This window comes from Peromyscus eremicus, chromosome 4 (genome assembly GCF_949786415.1).
Source record: "Peromyscus eremicus chromosome 4, PerEre_H2_v1, whole genome shotgun sequence".
NCBI lineage: Eukaryota > Metazoa > Chordata > Mammalia > Rodentia > Cricetidae > Peromyscus > Peromyscus eremicus.
The window spans coordinates 105,729,274-105,755,642 of record NC_081419.1 but is presented as its reverse complement, the minus strand read 5'-3'; positions in this window follow the sequence as shown (position 1 = coordinate 105,755,642).

Genomic DNA, 26,369 nt, shown 5'->3' with positions numbered 1-26,369 from the left:
CTACAACCTATAAGATGGGAATAAATGCTTTTTTTTCCCCCTCTCAAAGTTGTTTTTGGTTATGGTGTTTTATCACAGCGGTAGACACTTTAACTGAGACAGAAATGGGTAACAGGATCATGAGGTGTTGCTGTGACAGACCTGATCATGTGTTTTGGAACTTTGGGCAAAAAAAGCCATTGAGTATTGTATTCAGAGCTTAATGGTCTGTTGGGGAACTTGGAAAAGTAATGCTCAGAGGAGTGGAACAGTGCAGATGACAGTTTGTGAAGTTTCAGAGGAAATCGAAGACTCTACGAAGCTCATTTGCATGATATTTCGACTAACGTGAAACCTTTGCCTTGTTGGGCCAACTGACACAGGTCAGCTGGGGCTGAAGAATCAGCTGTACTTAAGAAGAGACCAGCGTCATTGAGGTCAAATCTTCTGGGATGCATTTCTTCAGGGTCAGCACACAGAAGTTGTAGTCCAGAGGGGGCCGAGGCTGAATCTTATTCTGGCAGCCAAACTTGGTAATACAAGAGTTACCCAGGTGGTGAAGGAATGAAGGGGTGATGGAAAACAGCTGATATTTGGTACTCTGAAAGGCCAGGAGAAGCCATCGGTGAAGGTGAAGCCTCAGTTGTAAAAGAAGCCTCAGGATTAGGAGTCATGGGGAGAAGTTGAGGCTTGGCCCCATGTGGTGGGGTCAGGGTCTCTGAAGAGAGCCCAGGAGAAGTATTGGTGAAGGTGCTGCATAGTTGCAGCAAGGACCCCAGCATTTTGGAGACACTAGTACCATAGGATGACTGTTAGGTGCTATGGGATGTTCTGTATGTCAAGTGTGTTGCTGATTGGTCAATAAATAAATCACTGATTGGCCAGTGGCCAAGCAGGAAGTATAGGCGGGACAAGGAGGAGAATAAAGCTGGGAAGTGGAAGGTTGAGTCAGAGACACTGCCAGCCACCACTATGACAAACAGCATATGAAGATGCTGGTAAGCCGCAAGCCACGTGGTGTAGATGTAACCAACCGTCTTATTAAATAAGAAACACAGAGCCGATTCAGATAAGAAAGCCAAGAGGTCAGAACTAAGAGCCTTACCCTTCCTGCTTCAGCTATCCTGCTTCAGCCAAGAGAGCTCTCCGAAAAAGAGGCCTACTTCCTGTGTGTACGTCTTTAAATACTCTAGATGTTCTGCCTTCTCATTGGTTGTAAACTAAACACGTGACTGCCTTGTCATTGCCTGTATGTACCGCCCTCCAGGTCCTTAAAGGCGTGCGCCACCACCGCCACGCACTTGCTATGGCTCTATAACTCTGACCCCCAGGCAACTTTATTTATTAACATACAATTAAAATCACATTTCAGTACAAGTAAAATACCACCACAACGTGGCAAGGTATAGATTTATAGAAATGGATTAATTTAAGCTATAAGAACAGTTAGCAAGAAGCCTGCCACGGCCATACAGTTTGTAACCAATATAAGTCTGTGTATACTTGGTTGGGTCTCAGCAGCTGTGGGACTGGCAGGTGAGAGAGATTTGTCCTGACTGTGGGCCAGGCAGGAAAACTCTAGCTACAGTTAGGGACAGCAGTAGGTGTGGAGTTGATCTGGCCTCTCAGCCTACAAGACAAGCCATGTTTACTGTAGATGGTTGCACAAGCCCGTTGGAGCCCAGAAGGTCGCGAATGAATCCCAGATGTCAGACATTGAGCTTGTTACATTGTCGGACCTCGGTTTTGGTTTGATTTGATTGTCACTGTGCCCTGATTCTTCCCTCTTGGAGTAGGAAAGTAAAGTTGGGAATAAATTGCTTCTGTTTTTTGGAAGAGCCCAAGAAGACTTGGCATTAGCTCCTTTTTCTAATGCTTAGTGAAATTAACCCACAAAACTGTCTGAACTCAGGGTCCCTGTTGGACACATTATTATTTGGCATTACTGGAGTTATATGGTTTTGTAGTAACATTCTTTCTAAAGGTTATTTTTAAGTTAGTATACAGAACAGTGGGTTTCATTATGACACTCTCTCAATGTCACACATTTATATTATTGTAGTTACTCCCACTACACTGCCCTGTCCCTGCTTCTCTCTTTCTTCGATCCCTCCTTTCTCTCAAGCATTCCTCCTCTGCTTTCATGTCAACATATATGATATATTTAAATATATTCTTGAATGTAAGCATACTTAACTTAGGATTGCATATTTGAGTGAAAACTTGTAATGCTTGTATTTTTTCCCTGCCTGTTACCCCCTCTTTTTTTTTTTACCCAATCCCTTTAGACTCTCTTCTCCCTCAAAATCATCCCTTTTATACACTTGCACACATACACTCACACACACGCACACACACACACACACACACACTTTTTTCTTGCATATGAATGAAAAAACATGTTTGTCCTTTTGACTCTGGCTTATTTAACTTAACATGATAATCTCAGCTGCAGCTATTGCCTTGAAAAATCACAGCATCAGTATTAAGGTGAATAAACTTCACTATTTGTATATGGCACATTTTCTTTACCCTGGACCTATTGATGGACATCTAGGCTGGTTTCTCACCTCTGCTCTTGTAAATAGCCCTTCAGTAAGCCCCAAAGTGCAAGAACCTCTCTAGTATGCTGATGGACCCCTTGAACATATAAGTGGTGTATCTGTTCTATACGGCAGTTCTATGCTAATTTAGGACTCCCATGTTGATTTCCACAGGGCTGCACTAGTCTACATTCTCAGCGCAGTGCATAAGGGTCACTTTTTTCTTTATGCCATTCTTCAAGTTTAGTTTCCATATCTTTTCTTGTTTTTCAGTAAGTCTAATTTTTCCGTCAGTTTTGACCAAGGAATGGTCATATGACTAAACACAGCACACAGTCTTGATCCAGCCTTGTTTTTATTTCTTTTGCTGTTTTTTTTGTTTTTTGTTTGTTTGTTTGTTTTTTGCTTTGTTTTGTTTTGACAGAATCTCACTATGTAGCTCTGGCTGCCTGGAACTCAATATATAAACCAGGCTGGCCTTGAACTCACAGAGATCCACCTGCCTCCGCCTCCCAAGTGCTGGGATTGAAGTTGTGTGCCACCACCGCAGGGTTCATCTATCTTCACAAGGAGTTCTGTAAGCAGCTTGCTGTCTGTACATCCCACATCTTTTCTGTACTTTTCCCATCCAATGAGATTCTCTCTCCTCTACCTGACTTTGTGTTACTGTGACAAAATATCCCGTAGAATCAACTGGCAAGAAAGAGCGATTTGGTTGAGTTCATGGTGATAGAGGTCCAGTCCGTGGTCAGTTGTCCATGCTGATTGGAGAAAGTGAACATCAAGAAAATGAAGAAGCTCATATACCTCTCACCCTGACCTACATACTCCATAAATAAAAATAATGAAATAAATCTTAAAAAAGAAGGTGAAGGGCCAGGCTACCCTTTTCAAGGGCAGATCCCCACAGCCTAACTTCCTGTCACTCAATACCACCTCCTAAAGTTTCCAGCACCTTCCAATAGTGCCACAACCTAGGTGCCAACCCCTCAACACAGGTGCCCTTTTAAGATATTCAAGTCCAAATGACAACCCCGTGCAACATAGACTCCGGCGTTTGACTCAAAACTCAAACTCAAAAGTTGAACTCAAATTCTAGTTCTGCTGCTTCTGAGATGTTCAGTTACCAAAATCTTTATGGAGAGACCAGTCAGCCTCCACAAAAATCTCCACTGTAAATTACATAACTTAAAGAGATTTTTTAGTATCTTTTCAGAGTGGTGCAACCTTTTCAACAATTTTAGAACTTGTTTTACATTACAAAAAGAAACTGTATACCCGCCAGCAGTCATTCCCATCCCCCCCCCCCACACCTTCCCAGAGGTCTAGCATCTTCTGTCTCTATGAACTTTCCTACAGGATGGGGGAAAACACTTTTGTATGACAGAGGGCTTTTATCCAGAAATGATAAAGAATGTTAAGCTTGACAATAAAAACACAGCCCACTCAACTTAAAAATGGGCCTGACATATTGCTAGTGGGATTGGAAGGAGGCACAGCAACTTTGAAAAGGAGTTTAAAAGTTTCTCCAAGTGTTAAAACATAAACGTTAAACATAGAATTTACCATGTGACCCGATCCTGTTAATCTTAGAGGTAGGTTCAAAGGAAATGAAAACCACAGGCCCTGTCCACATAAAAACTGTAAAAACCAAAAGAAGCCAAGAAGTGGAAACACCCAGATTTTCATCAACTGATGAGTTTAAAAACAAGGTCCATCCCTACAATACAATCCTTCTTGTCAGTAGTGAAACACACGGCAACAACGAAAACCTACGTGCCCTGAAAGCTGTTGGTGTTGAGATTAAGATCCTCACAATATGAACAGATGTGAGCAAAGGGCCCAGCAAAATGCCCAGTGTGGGGAGACAAGGGAGCAGGGACAGTGCTAATGTCAGCAACAGCACCCTCTGACACAGGACTAGTTAGACCAGACACTTGGAAAAAACATCTTAACAGTTTGGCTTTCAACTCCAAGGAATTGCCTGCTTGGCTAAAATTCTGAGACACATCTGACCCAAACTGTGAATCTTGTTGCTGCTGATTGGGTGGGGAATGTTTCTAATTTCATGATCCAGGCCCCCACTTCAGGTGTGACAAAATGCCACACAGCCTTCCTGTGGAGTGTTCCGGTAGCCACCAATCTGATTTGCAGAACTCTGAGTGGAGCAGTACCTAGTATTCTAAGGAGACTTAAGTCCGATCCTTTGGAAGATCCAATTTTGAGGCTTCCCCTACTTGATGTCTTGGTCTATGGGACCATTTACTCCTCACCTGCAGCTCAGTGGCACACATTTATGGAGAAATTGGCTGGTGGGAGAACTCACAGGGGAAACTCTGCAAGCCAAGGCAGTAGAGTCCTGCTTGCCGTAGTAACTTAATCCTCAAGAGACAATGCTCATGAAGGCAGTCCAGGGTTGGCAAGACGGCTCATCTGGTGAAGTCACTTGCCACCAAGCCTAATGACCTGCATTTGATTGCCAGAAGGAGAGCATCAGGTCCTGCAAATTGTGTACTGACCATCACACAAGTGTGTTGGTGCATGCCACCCACCTACACACACACACACACACACACACACGCACATGCACACGCACATGCACGCACGCATGCACGCACACACGCACACAAACAAACAAATAAATAAATAGATAAATAAATGCTTTTTTTGAGACAGGGTCTCACAAGATAGCCCTGGTTGGCCCAGAATTGTCTATGTAGACCAGGCTAGCCTTGAACTCACAGAGATTACTTGCCTTTACCTCCCAAGTGCTGGGATTAAAGGCTGTAGTACCATGTCCACCTCAACTAAATGATTAGGGTTTTTTTTTCATAAAAGTATTTTGTTAACTATGAATATTGCTCAGTAAGGTTGGTTGTGCAGAGACATCTATTATATTCAGAGGTACAGATATTTGACATGGTGTGTTCGCTGGTTTGTTATTGTTGTTTTCGTCATTTGTTTGTCAACTTGACACAAGCCAGGGTCATCTGGGAAAAGTGAACTCCAATTGAGAAAGTGCTTCCACCAGAGTGGTCTGTAGGCAGGTCTGTGGGGGCATTTTATTGGCTGATGACTGAGGTGGGAGGGCCTAGCCTCCTGTGGGCGGGGCCATTCCTGGGCTGGTGGTCCCGGGTTCTGTAAGAAAGCAGGCTGAGCAAGCCATGAGGAACAAGGCAGTGAGCAGCATTCCTCTGTGGCCTCTGAGTCAGTTCCTGCCTCCAGGTCTTGCTTGAATTCCTGCCCTGACTATCAAAATGGACCAGGATGTGGAAGAGTAACAAAATAATACCCCCCCAAGTTGGTTTTGATCACTGTTTTGTCACAGCAATAGAGAAGCAAACTAATATGATATTGATCATATGAAAGTTTTCCCTTTATTTAATTTTTTTTATATTAGTAGTTTGTATGTAGTCTAAGATGGCTTCAAGCTCACAGTCAGAGATGCCTTCACCTTCCACATTCTGAGATACAGACACATCCCACTATGCAGCTTAGTGGCCCTAGCTTTCATTTTTTGTGGTTTTGTTTTTAGTAACCTCCACAGTGTCCTAAAAATGGCTGTACTAATTTACACTCCCACCAACAGAGTGTGATGGTTCCTTTCCCCCACATTCCTGCCAGCATTTGTTATTTTTGTTTTATTACATAGTAGTTATGACTGGGATGACATTGAATCCCAATGTAGTTTTGATTGGCATTTCCTTGATGGCTAAAGATTTTGGGCATTTTAAAGGTACTTATGGGCTTTATTTCTGTCTTTGAGACTTGTCATTTGCCTATTTTTAAGAATAGCATTACTTATTCACTTGTTAAGGATTTTTCAAGTTGTTACCTTCCTTTATCCATTCATCTGCTTATTGTTTTTAAACAATGTTTTTATTAACTCTTTGAGAATTTCATACAATGTATTTTGATCATATTCAGCTCACTCCCCCAACTCTTCCTAGATCTACTCCTCACCTCTTTACCCACCCAACTTTCTGTTCTTTTTTTTTTTCTCTTTTTGTCCATGAAATTTGCAAGTAAATGGGTGGAACTGGAAAAACGTTATACTGCGTGAGGTAACACGGAAACATACATGCTGCATGTTCTCTCTTATTTGTGGATCCTGGCTCCAGATCTTCAGATGAGAGTGTATCATCGGGAATAGCAGCAGGTACCAGGAAAGTAAAAAGGGACCTCATGGTGGGAGGGGACCAGAAGAACACAGGTTGATAGGGAAAGTGAGAAAAGTGGAGGAGGGGCTTTGACTGGGAAGGGGGAGGAAGGGCTATACAGAGACAGGAGGAAAGAGGAGGGGTAAACAGCACTAAGGATGGTTGAAAAAGGACATAGATAAACATATTAGTTTACATTTACCAAAACTTACGGATATACAACTTAAATGAAGTTAGGCTACTGGGGTGATAATGCATCCCCTAAGAGCCATAGACTAACGAAACCCCAGGCACAGTCATGAGAAACTTCTAAAGCTGTTGGTTAGAGGAGTCCAAGAGACCTCCTACCTCCCCCACCCCCAAAACCAGTATAAGCTATTGCTGTTTGCCTCCCTTGTTTGCCTCCCACAATTTGTAGGTAAGGCCATTGCTGACGATACCACAGTTGGAACACGTGATTTAGAGAAATCTATCTGGAACTGACCCAGAAGCCTCCTCCTGGGGAACTGGCCTTCATAGAACTGGAAGGTTCTGTGCAAGCTGCCAAGGGAGAAGAGCAGTTGGTAGTCCTGGCATGATAGCCACAATATTGTAATAGTGGCACTTGTATCTTGGGGTAACCAAGAGCTGTCTAATTGGACTTAAGGCCAACTCAACAGGAGGGAATCCATGCCTGATACTGTAAACCTAGCCAACTACCCAAGGCTGGAGAAGTCATAGACTCACAATGAGAACCTGTGACTGGCATTTTCCTAAGCCAATATAATTTCTAATGGTGTTCAAAGCACCTATGCTGTCACTCATCATTAATGAAATATAAACAAAACAATACAAATAACCAGTGAGTTTAAGACTGGATTCTTTGAAAATATAAACAAGATCAACAGATCCTTGGGCCCGTTTACAAAAGGAAAGAGAAAAGAGACCCAAATTAACATAATCAGAAATGAACAGGGAAACGTTACAATAGATAGCAAGGAAACTCAGAATATTACAAGAGAATACTTTAAAAACCTATACTCCACTAACTTAGAAAGTCTAAAAGAAATAGATGAATTAGCAGATTCATCCAAACCACCGAAATTAAACTAAGAAGAGATTAAAAAAAAAAAAAAACCTTAACCAAACCCATAACAAAAAAGGAGATCAAAATAGAAAAAAAATCTTTCAACAAAAACTAACCTAAGCCCAGATGGGTTCACAGCAGAATGCTACCAGGCTTTCAAAGAACTACAACCAATACTTCTGAATAATTCAAAAAAAGTAGAAAGAGAACAGCACTTCTAAAACCCCTATGAAACCAGTATCAGTCTATTACCAAACCCAGGTAAAGACACAACAAAAGAGAAAACCACAGGTCAGTATCTGTGGTGAACAAACACATATGTAAAAATTCTCAGTAAAATATTTACAACATGAATATAGGCTACTATGTAGGGTCCTTCCTATGTTGTCTTCTAGCAGTTTCAGCATTTCAAGTTGCACATTGAGGTCTTTGATCCACTTGGAGTTAAGTTTTGTGCAGGGTGATAGATACAAGTCTAATTCCATTCTTCTACCAATGGACACCTGGTTTCCCCAGAACCACTTATTCAAGATGCTGAGTTTCCTCCAGTTGTATTTGTGGAGTCATGCTCAAATATTAAATGGCTCTAATTCATCTGGGCTCCATTTGTGTTTCATTACTTTGTTCTGTTGATCTATGTCTTAGTTAGGATTTCTATTGCTGTGAAGAGACACTATGACCAAGACAACTCTTTTTTTAAATAAAATTTATTTAGTCTATGTGTTTTTCACATCATGATCCCATTCATTCCCTGTCCCTTCAAATCTGCCCTCCGCCTCTGCATGCCCCTACCCTGAACAAAACAAAATTCAAGAGAAAAAAATGAAGGAAATAAAATAAGAAAAATTTTAAAAAAGGGAAAGAATTAAAAATCTTGTCATGGAAGCTGCAATGTGACCCAACAGGTCATGCCATAGCTCTTTGTCCATGCATCTCTACTTGCAAGTGTTCATTGCAAAGAGTCATTGGTCTTGTTCGAGGCCCCTTGTCTCCACCACATGATCAGTGCTAAACTAGGACTCTTCCTGACATCCCACTGGTGCCCTGTGTTGTGGAGATTCTGCAGCTTTGGGTCTGTGGGTCAGGTCCCCTTACGTGCTCCAGCAGATCACAGATGGGGTGGATGTTGGGGCGGGCCAAGTCATAACCCTGGGTCTGGGCCTTATCATCATGGTGGGACATGGCAGCATGCAGGCAGACATGGTGCTGGAGAGGTAGCTGAGAGTGCTACATCCTGCAGGCAACAGGAAGTAGACTGTTACACTGAGCAAAGCTTGAGCAAAAGAGACCTCAAAGCCCGCCCCCACAGTGACACACTTCCTCCAACTAGGCCACACCTCCTAATAGTTCCCCTCCCTTTGGGGGCCATTTTCTTTCAAACCACTACAGTCTACACGTGTGTTTTCATGCCAGTGCTGTGCTATTTTTATTACAATAGCTTTGTAATATAGCTCAGGTGATTATTATCACTATCATTAAGACCCAAACAGGTCTCATAACGCTCTTTCACTTGAATTCAGCAGTTTTACGTCTGCAAGTGTGTGTCTGAGCTTTACACAGGTTTATATAGTAACACAGTTCTTGCCGCTGAAGCTGGCCCTAAAGCATTCCCTCTACTCACCCACCCCCCACGCCACTCCCACTTTTACTGGTCCAGGGAACCTATGAGCTACTTGCTAAATTATTGGCATAAATTAAGTCTTGGTTACCTCTTACGCTCGCTGGTTTTGCGGCTGCTCCTAGGTAGTTCCCTAAATTTCCTGTGATACAAGCCCTGCCCATCTCAATGGCCACCAAAGCTGAGGTCTAGGAAAAGCCCAGGGAAAATCTGGGAAGCAGCAGCTTCCTTTTTTTGGCAGTACATCTCTACTACCTCTAGGGGGCACTGTTGGTCCCAGTTGTAGAATCATGAATGACACTAAATCCTTGCGCACCCCTGCAAACGCTCTAGTGCCAAGACGGCCCTGGATGCCAAGACACAGCCGCTCTGCAGTCAGCCATCTTGTGTTGTTGGATCATAGGGGTACTTCATCCTTAAATATAATGAAGGAAAAATAAGTGTGGGAACTGCAACACAGGAATTATATGAGTCATGCTGATGGTGAATTATTTCTTCTCCTCCCCACTAGAAGGTCAAATCCCAGTGTGCTGAGCTGTGTGCACCACTACAAGTTGTTGCATGTACATAAGGGATATGTTCTTCAGCTTTTTGAGGTCCGTAGTGAAGGCCCACTGGGCAGCTGGCTGGTGGCTTTTCCCCTGTGCCCCTGCTTGTAAGGTGAGGATAATGAAGAGGTGTATGTTCCACAGAGTGTCCTTAGGATTGCATTAGAAGTAACGTACTTCCTTGTTTGACACGATGGGGCATTATGAGTGGTCAAAGGCAATTTTGCACGAGTCTGCATGAGCATGATGACAAAAGCCCCAATTCGAAAGCAAAAGGGATCTTGAGTAGAACCGCCACGGGCATCCTCAAGATGCAGGGCCGCCGCAGCTCCTGAATCTGCTCCGGGTTTCTCACCTCTTCTGTTTCCAGCTCGGGCTACTGTTTGTGACAGAATCCAGCTCTATTGCTCGGAGTCGGCATTTACGAGCTATTCCATGCTCAGACTGTTCCTCCTCTCCTAGAAGCATAGTGCTATCCCCATAATCTGTGGACCCAGACAGTGGAAGGCTGAGCTTTGAGGGAAAACCTCCCTGTGGTGTGAGGCACTTCCTCCTTAGAACTTGGGAAGTGGATGGACTTAGGAAAAAATTATATCTTCAAAATTCATGAACTCGTGGTTGAAGTCTGGCTCCATTATCAAAGGATCAGTCAAAAGCCAGGCATAGCAGTAGATGCTTGCAATCTCAGCACTTGGGTGTCTGAGGAAGGAGGGCCACAAGTTCAAGGCCAGCCTGAGGTATATACCGGTAAGCTTTCCAGCGCCACACAGAGAAGTACTGACTGTGTTGTGATGAAGTTAGCTGTGACATGGGACAAGGCAGCCATGCCTATTTTCATGTCACATGCCAGTCATCAATTATACTCACCATGATTTCAGAGTCATAGAGTTCAGGCGAGCCGTGGGTTTTATAGTTAATAAAGACCACGAGGAGGGTGGCCCCTGGACTGGCCCTCAACTGTGAGTTAACACAGGTTGAGGTCAGGTAAGTACAGTCACTGAAAACAGAACCTTGTTGACGGTTTAACAGAACAATTTGACACCTCTCGAGTGAGACAATAAACAAACTGGTACTTGTGTTTCGTCTCTTTTGTTTCACGTTTTTATCTTATACATGACGTCAGTCTGAGATGGATGAGGAAAGTGAATCGGACCTTCCCCACAGACCGAAAACCACCCACTTAATGAGGTGAACAAGAAGTAAACATTTAAAAACATTTGATAACTGTATTTTGACATAGTTAGATCCTTTGTATTAATATCATGTTTCCTGTAACAGAGGCAGTCAGCTTCACCAGATTGCCAGAGCCCACGGAGTAAAGAGGTCAGTATTAACTCCAGCATGTTCCCCGTGTGCTCCCTGGTTAGTCCCAAATCACATTCCCAAAGAGAGGGACTGGTGTGATAATTCAAGATTATTTTTTCTTTAATTTTTAAAACGTCTCTAGTATGGGACACCAGTCTTCCTTCCTAAGTGCTTAGACCCCCATGTTCACTTACAGAGTCAGGATGCTAACTAGTTCCACTGTCCACAAAGCTGTTGGCATTTTCCTGGTAAACTCCTGATCTGAGGCCCTCAACCGCTGGGGCTCTTTTGGTGTCACAAGGATAACTTCTATTGTCATATCTTAAAGTTATGGATTGTTTTCTCATCTGTGTTGAGCGCGCTGAGGAAGCAAAGGATCCCTCATTTTGTTACTGGAGTTCTGTAACTAGTGTTTCTGTTTGCTTTATCTTCATGTTTCTATCTGGCTGGAAAATTCCTATCTGATCTTGCTTGGAATCCAACTTTTCCATTAGAGGCCTTAATGTACCACATACTATTGTGTCAGATTCTGGCTGATAGCTTTGATATTTGTGTCATGTCTAATAATGTTTCCTGGTGGTGTGTTTTTTCTTCTTGTCTTTTGTATGCATCATAACTCTTAAAAATGTGCATATTTGTAAGCGATATTGTTCAAGTAAAAGATTATACAGCTGAGAAAGAAAAATGAAGGTTGGCCTTGTCTGATCTGGGGTTCTCCCGGCTCCCCCAGTGCACCTGCTCCTAAATTTCACGTCTCGTCTGATTCCTGGACCTGAGTGTACAGACTTCTCCTACATCTCATGGCTATGACGAAGGACCGACCAGTCTATCCAGGGACGTGGCTCGTCTGCTCTAATTTCGTTCTGTTACTGTAATAAATCACTCTGACCAAAAGCAATTGGGGAGGAAAGGGTTTATTTCATCCTATATTTCCGGGTCATAGTCCATCACTGAGGGAAGTTAGCAGGAGCCTGAAAGCAGGATCTTATTTGCTACTCTACCCAGCATGACCTCTGACTGCAGAGCTCAGCCAAGGAAGTACAAAAGGAACCACGGACGGATGGACGGACGATGCTGCTTGCTAGCTGACTTGCTTGCTTGTGCTTAGCCACCCCCCCATCCCCATATAGTAACTTTTAATTGAATTTGTAGTTTTACAGAGTTCTTATACTGCCAAGTCATGCCTGAGAATCCCAAGAAAGAAATGGTACCATGGCCAGCCTTATCTACCCATCACACAGTGTATTAAAACTTGATTTATGTCTAGCTAGCCTTTTTATATGGCCCAGAATCACTGCCTAGGGATGGGTTGAGAGAGTCAGGCCTTCTTACTTCAGTTAAGACAAGCAAGACAGATACCTCCACAGACCAACATGATAAAGAGAATTTCTCGATTAAGATTCTGTTCTCTCCTAGATGTTAGGCTGTGTCAAGTTCACGGTTAATGCTAATGAGGACACCACCCTTCCATTGGTGTCTTGTTTTCCAGTCCAACCACACTTCCTTTCCTAGGTCTGTAAAAGAGTCCACCATCTCCTTGGCTTTTTGACACTACATCCTTTCTTCCTTTTCCAGAATCAGGAATAACCTCTCTTAGAATTTGTTCTTGCCAATACCCTCCCCACCTCAAAACCCAGCTGAAGCCCAACTTCCTCAAAGGAAGACCAGGTCAATGTGTCCATCGCACACCCAAATCTCTTGCTTCTCTGAGTTCTTGTCATGCTACGACCTGGTAGATGGGCAGAAACTGGACAGGAAGTGGGGACAGTTAGTGGAGTCTAGCAGGGGTTAGAACAATTACAGCCAGCCTAGTGGAGGAACCATTAAATGGTGTCAGGTTCTAAGGAAATAAATGAAGATTCTCTTAGCTACTAGATTGAAGAAGTAAGTCACATGTATGGGGTAAACTCAGTGTTGCCCGCTGAGTCAGGTATGCGGCAGGTAGGCAAGAGGCTCAGAAGAGAGGAGGAAGTAGAAATGACGAAAATCAAGACACTTCACTTTTGTAAAAAAAAAAAAAAAAAAAAAAAAACTTAATTTTTAAAAAACTTCACTAATGCCGGGCGGTGGTGGCACACGCCTTTAATCCCAGCACTCGGGAGGCAGAGCCAGGCGGATCTCTGTGAGTTCGAGGCCAGCCTGGGCTACCAAGTGAGTCCCAGGAAAGGCGCAAAGCTACACAGAGAAACCCTGTCTCGAAAAACCAGAAAAAAAAAAAAACTTCACTAATAATATTTCAAAATTTAAAAAGTACAGAGATATTTTAATAAGATATTTCTATAAATTTGTATTCAGCAGAATGATCTTCTAAAGGTCTAAACAATGTCCATATATATGTACGTGAACATATGTATGTACATATATGTGTATGAGTATATATCCATAACCTTGGTCTAGTTACTTTAACTATGCTTAGGATCATTTATCTGCAAAATTGCAACAGTCGTCCCCACCACCCAGGGTTCAGTGAAGAGTAAATGAATTAATGTTGGTAATGTGAATAAATAGAGCCTAGTTACTATGTAAGTGCTTGCTAAATAAAAAATCTCCATTTTTCTAGTCAAGGATTAGAGGTAGGTAAGCTGTGCATGTGGTGAAGGAGAGAGGACTCCTCTTGCTTCTATCCTGATGGGCTTTGCCCACTTCTGACTAGTGTTTGTCTATAATCAAAGGCAGAGCTACCTTCCTGATACCTCAGTGTGTTATATGATGAGACCATGTGGGCTGGAATCCCTGGCGTTCAATGTCTCCTTTTCTGACTCTCTCTCTAGCTATCTCAGACGCACGTGAGAATATTGACCTTCACTTTTGACTTACACTTCCTTTCTCCCTACATCTTTGAAGGTCTTGGAGAATTAGTATTCCATCACCTTGCCTGTCACTAATATTTGTTAGCTCCTACTAAGTAAAGGGCTTAGCACATTTGATCGACTGTCTTCTGACAGCTAGATTGGGTTTCCCTAAACTCTAGCTTCTCTTTTCCCCAGAGAGTTCTCAACATTGGGCACAGGCTCCTTCTGCACCCTAATATTTGAGACCCACAGTGTGGCTAGTAGACCTCTGTGCCACCTGAGATTAAGAGCTGTATGAGAACAGACCCATTATTAGTACCAGAGCTGCCTCCAACCCCTCCTGTCTTCCTCTGATGCTGTCACACTGCCCTCAGAAATCATTCCAGGTAGGAAAATGAATACAAGACCAGCCTGACAGAACATCTCTGGTTCCTGTTGGAAACAAGGTGAGCAATATGATATCTCAAGATCTGAAAGTGAATGCTTCTCTAAATTCCACATGAATGAGGATTTTCTCAAACTACAAACTATTCTCCAGTCACCACTTGTCTCCTTGCTGGCAAAAACAACCAAGGAATGGTTTATTTTGGCCCTCAGTTCTAGGGTATAGTCCACCAGGGCAGGAAAGCCATGGCCATGGGCATTTGAGGTAGCTGGTCGCGTTGCATCTGCAGTCAGAAAGAGGGAGGATGTCGACTCTTAGTTTTTCCTTTAGCCCAAGACCCCAGCCCATTGACTGCGCCTCCCACCTTAGAGTGGCTCTTCCAATCTCACTGAACAGAGCCTAGAAAACTGCTTGCAGACTTTTGTGACAATTTGCTTGCACTGTGATTCTAAGTCTTGTCAAGTTAACAACCAAGATTATCCACAATGTCTCCTAACCCTGCTCCTTCTAACCATGATGAGGACTCGCTAGAACACTGCTCACACAGTAACAGAGCAGTGGAGGTCAGGACGGAAGGAGCGGGATAGATGAAACCCAGATGTTCCTCCGCTGCTCTCTCTCCGACCTCTCGTGTTTCCAGCACCATCAATCCATTCACATTTCTGTCACTAATATTTGTTACCTCTTGCTATGTTGCAGGTGCTAAACCTAAATTACGTCATCTAACTCTGGCAATATCCCTCTAAGTTACAGGCAATCTGTGCTGCGACTTTCTGTCTTTGTTGGGGGAGGCTGACGGCATGATAGTTAACTCAGATTTGGAGTCAGCAGACTTCAGTCAAACCTCACTCCAATATCTATCTCTGAAACCAGTTATTTAAAAACTATGCACTTTAATTCCTTAATAAAATAAAAATAATATGTTACCTTCCTAGTGCCCAAGGTTCAACAGAAAGTAGAAAATAAAGGAGGGAAATAGAAATGATTAGATATAGTTATGGAAAGATATATTTTTTTAAACAAGTAAACAGTGTGATTTGGCTCTAAGTTGTTGAGAAATCAATACATAAATATGTGATTATAAAAGAGTCAGTTAAATCAGAAGAACTGAACCTTTGCTCCAGAGGCCATGGGAGGTCCATGGTTATGATTTCTAGTGTTCTCTGTTTCTGTGACTAGAACTCTGTTCTGAAATGACCACATGTTAGCCTTCCACCTGTTACAAAATACTCAAGATAGCCAATTTATAAGAAGAAGTCATTTTTTGGGGGGGCAGGGTTCACAGTGTTAGAGGTTCCTGTCCATGGTTGGTCCTCATTGCTTTGGGTCCTGGTGAGACCACATCATAGGTGCATGTGTCTGCGAAAAACCTCTTACCTCATGTCTAGGACACCAAGAAGAGGAAAGAGAGGCCTAATTTCCCAAAATCCCCTTCAAGGGCTAGTCCCAGTGTCCTAAAGACCTCCTCGCTTGGCTTTTTTGTGTTGAGAGGAGGTTCTACCATTTCTCAACAGCACCATGCTCAAGACCAAACAGCATTTGGGGGACATTCAAGATACCAACCATGTTTCTTCCTATTCTCATGTGGTCTTCATTTACCATGGTCTCCTATTCCTTGTTCTCCCTCTCTGTTGTTGATCCAGCTGGGATCTCCCACTCACCCAAGCTCTCTTTCCCTCGACCCTCGCCCTTCACTACCCCCACTCATGTCCAGGCTGTTCATGTAGATCTCATTCCATTTCTCTGTCATTGGGCGATCCCTGTGTCTTTCTTGGGGTCCTGTTTTCCAGGTAGCCTGCCTGGTGATGTGAGTAGCAGTCCAGTCATCCTTGTTCCACATCTAGTATCCTGTTATGAGTGAGTACATACCATGTTTGTCTTTCTGAGTCTGGGATACCTCACTCAGGATGATTTTTTCTAGATCCATCCATTTGTCTGCAAACCTCATGATGTCATTGTTTTTCTCTGCTGAGTAGTATTCCATTGTGTATATGTACCACATTTTGTTTATCCATTCTTCAGTTGAAGGGCATCTAGGTTGTTTCCATGTTCTGGCTATTACAAACAATGCTGATATGAACATAGCTGAACAAGTGCTCTTGTGGTGTGGTTGAGCATTCCTTGGGTATATGCCCAAGAGTGGTATAGCTGGATCTTGGGGGAGATGGATTCCCAATTTTCTAAGAAATCGCCATATTGATTTCCAAAGTGGTTGTACAAGCTTGCATTCCCACCAGCAGTGGAGGAGAGTTCCTCTAGCTCCACATCCTCTCCAGCATAAGGTGTCTTCAGTGTTTTTGATCTTAGCCATTCTGACAGGCATAAGGTGGTATCTCAGAGTTGTTTTGATTTGCATTTCCCTGATGATTAGGGATGTTGAGCAATTCCTTAAATGTCTTTCAGCCATTTGAGTTTCCTCTGTTGAGAATTCTCTGTTTAGTTCTATAGCCCATTTCTTAATTGGACTGTTGGGCATTTTGATGTCTAATTTCTTGAGTTCCTTATATATTCTGGATATCAGTCCTCTGTCAGATGTGGGATTGGTGAATATCTTTTCCCATTCTGTAGGCTGTCGCTTTGCTTTGTTGACCGTATCCTTTGCCCTACAAAAGCTTCTCAGTTTCAAGAGGTCCCATTGATTGATTGTTTCTCTCAGTGTCTGTGCTACTGGTGTTCTATTTAGAAAGTGGTCTCCTATGCCAATGCGTTCAAGACTAAACAAAGTGCTAGAGAGGCCCACAGAAATCCACAAAGATACCCCCACAACAGACTGCTGGCAATGGTCGAGAGACAGTCCGAACTGACCTACTCTGGTGATGGGATGGCCAAACACCCTAATTGTCGTGCTAGAAACCTCATCCAACTACTGAGGGATCTGGATGCAGAGATCCATGACTAGGCCCCAGGTGGATCTCTGGGAGTCTAATTAGCGAGAATGAGGAGGGTTTATATGAGAGAGAATTGTTGAGACCAAGGTCGGATAAAGCACAGAGACAAATAGCCAAACAAACGGAAACACATGAAATATGAACCAATGGCTGAGGGGTCACCAACTGGATCAGGCCCTCTGAGTGGGTGAGACAGTTGATTGGCCTGACCTGTTTGGGAGGCATCCAGGCAGTGGCACTGGGTCCTGTGCTCATTGCATGAGTCAGCTGTTTGAAACCTGAGGCCTATGCAGGGTCCCTTGGCTCGGCCTGGGAGGAGGGGACTGGACCTACCTGGACTGAGTCCACCAGGTTGATCTCAGTCTGTGGGGAAGGCTTTGCCCTGGAGGAGATTCGAATGGGGGGCGGGCTGGGGGGAAGGTGAGGGGGGCGGGAGGGGGGAGAACAAGGGAATCTGTGGCTGATATGTAGAACTTAATTGTATTGCAAAATAAAAATTTAAAAATAAAATAAAATAAAATAAAATTAAAATTAAAAAAAAACTATCGCAAAAGCTGTAGTAATTCAATTAATAAACAACACAAGACATAGATATATGAAAAAAAAAACAAAAAAAAAAAACAAAAAAAAAAGATACCAACCATGGTAGTACACAATCTTGACTGTGGGATTCTAGAGAAAGAGATTAAGTGAAAGATGGCTGCATCCAACCCTGCTCCTTTGCTCTCCTCTGGAGATACTTCTCCTTGTTTTTTTTCATTGACTTCCTGTATTGTTAGGAGCCCTGGGACAGAAAGGATTCTCCTTTATAGCTGTGTTTACCTTGCCTTCTAGACTCTGTTCAGCCATCTTGAAAGTTATCTCCTATATGCTCATTTCTGCAAGGGGCCAAGGATATTTATGTGGAGTACAGAAAGTAACCACTCTCTCAGCACATTCACTCTTATTGCACACATACACCCAGCATGGGGGAATACTGAGAAAGACCTGCAGGTTGGGCTGGGGATGTAGCTCAGTCTATAATGACTGTGCAAGCATGAGGACCTGATTTTAGATCTCCAGAACCCACATACAAAGGTACGCATGAGGGCACATCTCTCCAACCAACCCCAGCACTGAGGAGGCAGAGGTAGGAGGGCCTTTGAGACCCGCTGGCCAGTCAGTCTAGCTGAGTCAGTGACTCCAGGTCCAGTGAGAACTCTTGTCTCAAAGAGTAAGTGGAGAGCTACAGAAGAAGACACCTCATGTTGGAGCCTGACCCCCTTATGATTGTGCATGCACTGTGTGCACATGAAGGATTTGCCATGTATGGAAGGCATGGTGCTCATTCTAAGTTCTAGTCTGTGCCTGTGCATGAAGACTGCACAGCCTTGCATACAGTATAGCCCAAGCTTACACCAAACTCATGATATTTCCACCTTAGGCTCCCTAGTGCTGTGATCAGAGTGTGTCTTCACATCCAGGTCATTAATAATGTCCCCGCCCTTCTCATATGCAAGTGTGTACACATGTGTGTGTAGGTGTGATCTCCTGGGCATGTGCATGTGTGTGAAGTTGACTTTAGGTGTTATCTTCTATCATTTTTCACCTCATTTTTTGAGACAGGGTCTCTCACTCCTCTGGAGTTTGCCATTTGGTCTAGACTGGCTGACCAGTAAAGATCTGCTCATGTCTGAGGCCCCAGAGCTGGGTTTCAGATGGGCACATGGCTTTCACATGGGTGCCAAGGGTCTGAAGTCAGGAATTCATAGTTTCATAGCAAGTACTTTACCCACTGAGCCATCTTCCCAGTACCAATAGTTACATTCCTTTGTGCATAGGTGAATGTGTGCCTCTGTGTGTGTGTGTCTGATATATGTGTATATGTATGATATGTAGGTGTGTGGGCACATGTGTGTGTGTATGTGGGGGGGGTCAGAGGACAACTTTCAGGAGTTGGTTCTCACCTTCCACCTTGTTTCAAGTAGGGTCTCATGTTTCTACCGCTCCACTGTGTCCTGCAGGCTAGCTGGCCTGCCAGAATGCTGGGGTTGTAGATACGTGCTACTGCATTTAACCTTTTATGTGGGTTTTGAGGGTCAAACTCAGTCTGCAGGCTTGCACAACAAGCTCTTTTATCTTCTGAGTCATCTCTCTGGTCTCCAGTACTGACATTCTTAACGTTATTGTGTCCCCATAAAATCACTTGGTGTGGATGACATGTATATTCACAACAAAATGTAGATACCCTTTTTCAACATTCATAAATGGAGTACCAAACAATAATGTTGAATATGATCAAAGTTATTTTTGTTTTGTCTTGAATGTTGACAGTTGATAGCAGGAAGACTTACTGAAGGAGGAAAAAAAGTCAATGAACAGTTTTATGGTTTCTGGACACGGGTAGGCAGCATTAAACGTTTCCGTTTCCTTGAAGTTCAGCCCAAGCATTGCTCATCTCACCTTGGCCAGGGTTGCTTTTGGCTTATATTTAATCTGCAGAGAGTGGGAGAGAACGCGAGACAGACCAAAGAGGGAGGACAGAAAGAAACAAGAGGAGGAGGCCGTGTTTACCACGAATTCCTGTGCTGTTTGGAGTAAAAGACCATGGCCACAGGTAAAAAAGACATGACGGAAAAGAGATTAATTAGAAATAAATAGCAAGCCAGGGAAATATTTGTCTCAGCTTCCTTCTTGGATGCTGGTTAGAGCAGGGGAGGTGAGGGACAGAGCGGAAGAGATTTCAGACTGGTCATTGAATCAAAATTAAAGTTTGCATGAGAGGTCTTTGGAGAGACGATATCTCTAACTGTGGAGCCCTTGTTTTTACCATCTCTGTAACAAGCACTCATCAGATCCTTACAAAATTAATGTTTTTCTGTGATCTCATTCAGTTATGAGAGTTTGACATTCACATTGCCAGAAAATGAGATTTCCGAATCCAAGTTACATCCTCTCACCCTCCCACTGGGTCAATGTGTCCCATGCCTTCCATCATGTATATGAATGCTCTTTCCCTAGGCATCTCCAATAGTCCTGATCCACCCCAAACTCCACCTCTAACTGAATTATGAGTCCTCACACAGTTGAAAATCCCGATTAAATGCACAGCGAGTCTTTACTGCTGTGGTGAGGGAGAAAAAAAGAATTTTGTTAATGGAACTGTTTCTCTCAGCTGGACAGAGCAGTTCAATGGAAATGGTTATCAGATGAGTCATCCGTGAGCCATCATCTATGAGTAGAAAATCAAGTTGGGCAATGAATTCTCCAGCCTTTGTTCTCAAGTCTGGGATGTCTCAAAGGATAGGTTTATTGCCTAAGAACTCGAGACTGTAATAGTTAGGGTCTTGATAATAGAAGTGCCAATCAAGGTGAGGAGATCCAAAATGCATGTGCTTGACTACATAGCATCCCAGAGTCAGATATGCAAAGGATTCCCAGTAAATTATTTGTTGAATGAGATAATTTCTGAATGAACAGATTGGTGAGAAAGGGAGAGAGCTGAAGAGTGTTGGCTTGTGACAGTATTGGAGGGCGCAAGATTAGGGCTTGTAGGCTGGCTGTAGTTCAGTGCATACAGTCAGCTCAATTGTGAGTATGCTGAGTTGAGGAGACATTGGATGTTGTGGGGAGTGTGCTTTATAATAGAAAAGCATACCATTGCTTCTGTGAAGGGAGCCAAGCTTGTTAGAATTGAATTTCCTTCCTTCCTTCCTTCTGTTTGTTTAATTTTCTTTCTTACAAGTTTTTCTATTTTCCTTTCATAAACATTTCTGGGCCATTGCTTTTGGTGGAGGTGTGTGTGTGTGTGTGTGTGTGTGTGTGTGTGTGTGTGTGTGTGTGTTCAGAAGTCAATGCCTAGTGGCTTCCTCTATTGCTCTCACCTTATTCTGTGAGACAAGGTCTTTCATGTAACTTTCTAATTGGCTGGCCTGGCTGGACAGTGCTCAGGGATCTGCTTTTCCCCTCTCCTCCAGCCCTTCAGCTACTGCACCTGCCTTGTACATGGGTGCAGGACCTGAAAGCAGGTCCTCACGTTTGCATAGCAGTGTTTTACCAGCTGAGCCGTCTCTCTAGCCCCTCATTCCCAGAACGTTATGCTAGACACCGACTATTCATGAAAAGAACAGTCTCCATCCATTGGTTCAGCATCATTGCCTTGCTTCCTACTGTACAGCAGGTGCTGTCTCAGTCATCACACAAGTTGACACACTGGTATCCGCAGAGATGTGGTCCCTTCCAAATGACCTTAACTCATTTAAATGACAAGATACAAACTCATGCAGTCAGTAATAACTGCTAAAAACCAAATGCCATTTTTTGTCTGTAGTTCAAGCCATCTTTTAATATAAAGTATTATTTAAAAAATCAAACATGTGGTTTACTAAAATAAGACCTTCCCCTTCAGCAGGAATCGATTGAGCGGTCAACCCTATCCTTCTTGCTACAGCAACCTTTCTGAGCATATGTTCTTCAAGTATACAGAGAACGAATTTAACCACAGTGCAGATGGAGGAAAACAAATGACCCCTTAGGTTTCTAAACGTCTGTATTCCAGGAAGAGACAGGAGGCTTGGAAAGGGCCCTTTGGTAATGAGAATGCAAACGTCTACTGGTGTCCATTGCTGTAACTGCTGCTTTCTCAAGGTGAGGGGTGATCTCATTCTATATAGCGAGCATTGCTCCACAAATGCAAACTTCCAAAGCAACAAAAACAACTCCGCTGCTCTGCTTTTAGTATTAATTCTGTCATAACTGAGCAAATTCTTCTTAAAATCTTACAGAGAAACAAAATCAGAACCATAATAAACAGCCAACAGAATATGGAATAATTAAAATTAAAAGTGGAGAACATCAAAGGTTGGCAAAGATGTAGAGCTGTTATGAGTCAAAATTAGTGCAAATACTTCAAAGATTATAAAGTTAAAACTACCTTCTGATCTGTGACTACATAGTGACAGGAAGTGAATGCTTATTTTCTCTAAAAGCCACTGAGAGAAATTCCTCTAGCAGCATAGTATATAACACCCTAGGCTGGAAACTACCTATTGGTCAATAATAGACTGATAATCTAATTGGCAAATACCCGTACTTCTACATGCTGCAGTTTAAAAATGAAAAAATAGCACACTATTGCTCCACACAGTAGCACAGACCGTGTTTAGCAAAAGAAGCCCTGCCCCAAACCACACACTTCCTGAGCTCAGCCACCGACCTCTTAGGCTTGGGAGAGGATAAAATGAGAAAGCTGATGTGAAAATATTCGTATAAAGTTAAGCATTTTCTCAATTGAGAAGGTAAATGATTGGAACAGATGCTTCAGAAAAAACATGGATGGGTTCCCAAAGACCAATGAAAGACACAGTGGTGCATCCTCAACAAGATGCAAATTAATGCCAGTGATATCTCCACTGGCTAGAGCCTAAAGCTGAGGGCTGGCAATTCCAAGTGTTGGCTAGAAGGCAGTGCAACCAGGGCTCTCATGTGTTTCTGGTGTGACTGTTAGAGAATTATCTGTTGGTTTCTTCAAAAAGTTTTACATACGCAACTCAGAAATTAAATTCCTAGGTGTGTGTGTGTGTGTGTGTGTGTGTGTGTGTGTGTGTGTGTGTGTGTATGTGTGTGTGTACCCAATAACCAAGAGAAATAAAGGCCCATGTCTATAAAAATACTTGTCCAGAAGTTTATAGCAGCTTTCCTCCCCTGATAATATTCCCAGTAACAATCTGAGTGCCCACTCTACAATATTTTGCAGCAATAAAGAGGAATCAGCTTGAGATGACATGGACAAGTCTATTTTTCTTTCCATTTTTTTTATTCATTTTTAAAGTTGCATAGAAAGTAATGGGTTTTGTTGTGGCATTTTTATATGAATGTTATACTTTGTTAGAATTCATTTCCAACCCCATCCCCTTCTCCCCACCTTCTCCTGTCCCCAAACAGTACCCATTTCTGCTTTCCTGTCACTTGTATCCCATCACTCTCTCTCTCTTCTCCCCTCCCTTACGATATCCCTCATGGTCCTCTTCTACATTCATCCCCAGACTTAAATCTAGATTTCTCATGTGAGAGAAAACATGTGGCATTTGTCTTTCTGAATCTAGTGTATTTTCCTCGAACATAATGTTCATTGATTCATCCATTTTCCTACAAATGTCCTAATTTCATTTTTCCTTACTTCTTAATGAAGTTCCATTGTGTACATGTATCACATGCATTTTTTAATTTTTTTAACTTTTATTGATTCTTCGTGGATTTCACATCATGCATTCCAGTCCCACTCATCTCCCCATCCTCACATCTGCCCTCTACTCTTGCAAACTCCCTCCAAAACAAAACCAAATTTAAAAGAAAAACCAAAAACCAAACAAAACAAAGAAAGGAAAAAAATAAAAGAGAAGAATCTTGTCGTGGAAGCTGTAGTGCGGCCCGTTGAGTCACACAGTATACCCTTCAGTCCATTCATCTTTTCTTGCAAGTGTTCATTGCCATGAGTCATTGGTCTGGCTCGAGGCGCTGGTTTCTGCTACACCACTGATACTGGGCTATCTCTGGGGCTCCTCTTGGATAGCCTGTTGTTGTCCTGTGTCACGGAGATCCTGCTGTTTTGGATCTGCAGGTCCGGTCCCTTCACCTGCTCCAACACTTCATAGATGAGGTGGGTGTTGGGGTGGGCCAACTCACAGCCCTGGTTCTGGGCTTGTGGCTGGGTTGGTCAGCCCACCATCATGATTATGAGCTTTCCCTCACCATCACTACTGGACGAGCTCTCCAGCACTGCCTCGGCCAGCTCACCCAATGCAGCCTGCAGCTAGGAGCCGGGCTGGTTCTCCTGCTCTCAGGTTCTCAGATCTGGGTCACCCTCACTTACACCACCAGGGCCAGCTCTACTGTTCTGGCTAGGCTAGGTGCAGGGCCCTCTCTCCCGATTGCTGTAGGGGGAATTTGGGGTGGGGAGAGAAGGATCAGCTCTTCTGCTCTCATGCCTTTAGGGCTGGCTCACCTAACCTATGTACCCAACAGCAAGGTCAGCTCTAGTATGCTGTCCAGGAGGGGTGCAGGGACCTCTCTCTTGCGTACTGCAGCTGATGAGGAGCTGGGGGCTAGTTCTCTTATTCTTGTGACCCCTGGGGCCATCTCACTTGCCTGCCTCAGGTAGCAAGGGGCGGGGGGGGGGGGGCATTTCTCCCTCACCCATGCCACAACATGGCAGATGAAGCAGGGTGTGGTCAGCTGTTGTTCTCGTACCCTCAGGGCTGGCTCCCTTGTGTCCACACCCACAGGGTCAGCTCTAGCGTGCTGCCCAGGTGAGATGCACACCTGTGGTGAGGGGTGGGACCATCTTCCCCCAGGTGCGTATGGGCAGCTCTCCCCTGAGGGGTAGGGACAGCTCTCCAGCTGCATTATCCAACAAGGGGCAGGGCCAGCTATCCCAGGTCCAGAGCAGGGTGGAGCTAGCTCAGCAAAGCGTGGTTCCGAATGACCCCTGTGCTAACAAACATCATCACAGACCCCAGTTGCAGGAAGACCATGGGCCCACACATGGCCCTCAGCAGCAGCTCGGGCCCAGATGTCACCATGGCCCCGGTGGCAGCACCAGCTACCCAGATCAGTATGGCCTTGGCAGCAGCAGGATCTTCGGACACAGGCATGGTCTCAGGTGCCTAACCAGACCTCGGTTATTTGCATGGCCCTTGGTGGCAATGAAGGGGTTAAACTCTCCCACTTTTACAACTAAATTTATGTTTCAGTTCTCTAAGAAGGACACAGCAGGTGTCTCTCCCACAAAGGATCGTTTATCCCCAAGGCCCTTGCATTCAGGGACCAGGCCTGAGCCAGCCTCACCATGTCTCAAGGACAAATCCAGCAGCCCCTTCTGAGTCACCTCTGAACCTGCTCAAGCTTGTGCAAATATGTCCAAACATGGTAAGACTAAACCTCCGCCAATTAAAAGTATACTAATACAACCGCTGCTTGTGTAACCAATCGTATTTGAGATGACCTAACTGTCCCTGAAACTCCTCTTAGCTGTGCTTCAAAGAAGCCCAGCCCCCTGGGCATCTGTGTGATCTTTGGTGGCAACTTGGGCCACAGACATCAATACAGACCCTGGCTGTGATAGGACCATGGACCCAGACATCGTCCTAGGCAGCAGCCTGGGCCCAGATGTCACCCTGGTCCTAGGTGGCAGCATAGGCCACTAGAATCAGCGTGGCCCTGGTATCCCATGGTATTTTATGCATTCATCTGATGACAGACCCCAGGCTGGTTCCATGTTTTTGCTAATGTGAGTAGTGCAGCAATAAACATAGGTGTATAAGAATCTTTATGGTTTGCTGACTTGAACCTTTTGGGTGTCCAACCACAAATGGCATAGCTGTGTCATCCAGTCGTTCTACGTTTAGTTTTTTGGTGAACTTCAGTGTTGACTTCCGAGGTGGCTGCACAGTTTGCTTCCCATCAGCGATGCGCGTGGCTCCTCTTTCCCCACACACTCACCAGCGTTTGTTGTCATTTGGTTTCTAGACGACAGCCTTAATGCCTGTTGTAAGAAGGGATCTCAAAGCAGTTTTAACTTACATCTCCTTGATAGCTAAGGATGCCGAACCCTTTTTCAAAGGCTCATTGGCCATTGCGTTTCTTTTGAGAATTGCCTAATTCAACTCATTAGCTTATTTGTGGATTGGATGAGTTATTTTTCTTGATATTTAATTCTCACAGTCTTTTGTGGATTCTAGGTAGTCATACCCTGCTGGATGTCTAGTTGGCAAAGATTTATTCCCGTTTGGCAGGTTGTCCCTTTGCTCTGGTGATGGTTTCTTTTGCTGTATGGAAGCTGTTGGATTTTGTGCAATCAATCACTCATGTCAATCCTGGGGATTATGCCCAGTACTATGGGTGTCTGTTACGGAAAGTCTGCTGTGGGATATTCTGTATGCTCTGAATGTGTTGCTCTGATTGGTTAAGAAATAAAGTGCTGATTGGCCAGTAGCCAGGCAGGAAATATAGGTGGGACAAAGAGAGAGGAGAATGCTGAGAACAGGAAGGCTGAGTGAGGAGACACTGCCAGCCGCTGCCATGAGAATTGAGATGTAAAATACCAGTA